This window comes from Lepeophtheirus salmonis, chromosome 13 (genome assembly GCF_016086655.4).
Source record: "Lepeophtheirus salmonis chromosome 13, UVic_Lsal_1.4, whole genome shotgun sequence".
Taxonomy (NCBI): domain Eukaryota; kingdom Metazoa; phylum Arthropoda; class Copepoda; order Siphonostomatoida; family Caligidae; genus Lepeophtheirus; species Lepeophtheirus salmonis.
Window position 1 is genome coordinate 7,968,185 of NC_052143.2, and position 1,948 is coordinate 7,970,132.

Sequence of the window (1,948 nt, forward strand, 5' to 3'; positions counted from 1 at the left end):
TGTTTTTTTTTTTTTTTTTTTCAAAAGAAAAGAGGTTAATGTGACGAATAATAACAAAATTAAACCTTTTGACAACTATAAAATACATTTAACGCCTATAAAGCATTAGTTGTTTTGTTTTTTACCTTTTATATTTCTAACTGAATTAAGTCAACATAAAATTTATTACTACAGAGATTGAACTACATAGTCGAAGGTAAGAAGATACCCCTATTTACATAAGCTCATTCACATCTTCAGCAAAGTTTATCTATTGTTTAAAGGTATTTACGTATTGAGGATAAGTGAGATAATGATTCTCAATTCGGTTTGACTTAGATTTGGAGGATATATCGGTATATATCGATTTGAAGCAGAGCTTTGATTCATAGAATGAATGGCACACTTTAAATCGAGTTGGATTTGATCTCAAATAGCATGAAAGTCTTCTAATTGTTTTCAATGTCCCTGGAAGTCCTAATTCATGTTCTCTATTCTAAGAGCTGCTTCCCGCAGAGATTGCAATCATTTATGTTTGAGTGGCCCATAAACTAATTTGTGAATTTGAAATCAACTTATCTTCTTGAGGTTGTGACCTCTGCAAAGGAGGAATATGTATCTGCTGCATTTGAGTTTGCTGAAGCAATTGCGTACTTGGAGACATTGTACTTCCTTGTCTCATTTGAGCACTGGGAGGCATAATTTAATGTTATATGATCTGTGGCTGCATTCCCATTTAAAGATTCATTTGTTGTACAATATGAATATGGTGAGGCATAACCCGATGTATTTGACTCATCCTCTTTTATTTTTCTGAGAAATGTATTACTTACTTGGTCTATTCAAACAAACACATTCATGTATTATTGATCCCTTTTTTCAAGCTCTTCTTCCCTCCTCAATTGTGTCTTCTTTTTATCTTCAAAACAAAGAATAAATGAATTAAGGGGTAGGTGGGAAATTTCCATTAATGGAATTATATACCGAGTGGTTAATGTAAATCTGAACACTTTGAATTTAAAAATTCAACAACAACAAATAATTTGTGAATTACCAATAGAATTTCAACAAAACTAATACTATAAATAAATGTTCTCTTGATCATTAATGTAGTCATCCTTAAAGGCAATGATGGCTTCCAGGCGGAAGACCTGGCACACACTGCGGTTATAGTCCTCTGTCCTAGCTTCTCAGTGCTGGCTGACAGTGGCTTTGAGGGCCTCGGTGTTTTGACCACGGACACTGCAGGTCTTCCACTCGACATGTACCTAAAAGGTGTACTCAAGTGGGTTGGTATCATGGATTTAGAGGGGTCAAAAGTATCATAGAAGAGTCTTGTAACGGAGTAGATGGGTGTCTTTCATTGTTGGTGTCCAGAGTGGCCTCTCCACCCTCACACGAATCTTTCCACGACTCTTTTGATAGCTCTCTGGACAATCTGGTGTGAAACCCCGAGATCTTTTGTGTGGGCCCTCATGGACTTGAGGAGATTGGACGAGGCTGTTTTATTTATCTCCTCCGGATTCAATTTGGCCTTTTTGATAGAGTAATTCTTCCTCTCCAACGTTTCAGACTTACCGACGGCGTAGACGGTGGTCCTGGAGACGACCAACTTCTTGGAGTACGCGGATGGAAATAAGTAGATAATGTTCAAGTGTCCTTTTCTCGACTTGCTTGTAAGCTAGAGAGATAAGTTTTTTTTTATCCTTGCAACTAATTGTTTAAGCTTAAATATATGATTGAATTTCAATCACACAAACTTAATTAATTATTGAATTAGTTCCTATTAATATTTCAATGGACTATCTGGTATAAAATATGGTTAATTAAAAATATATCTATTAAAAGTGATATATGTATGTATGTATATGCGATCGTCGACAGAATATTAAACATCTTATCAAAAAAATTCAAGCATTCCTTTTAATAGTTAGGTACATATTGAATGGTTAATTAAAATAAAAGTTGT

At 34.8% G+C, this 1,948-nt stretch overlaps 1 pseudogene; it reads right to left on the reverse strand.

Moving 5' to 3' along the window:
* Positions 1-214: 214 nt before the first annotated feature.
* LOC121127606 (mediator of RNA polymerase II transcription subunit 29-like) lies at positions 215-1,655 on the reverse strand (annotated as a pseudogene).
* Between the last annotated feature and the right edge of the window lie 293 nt (positions 1,656-1,948).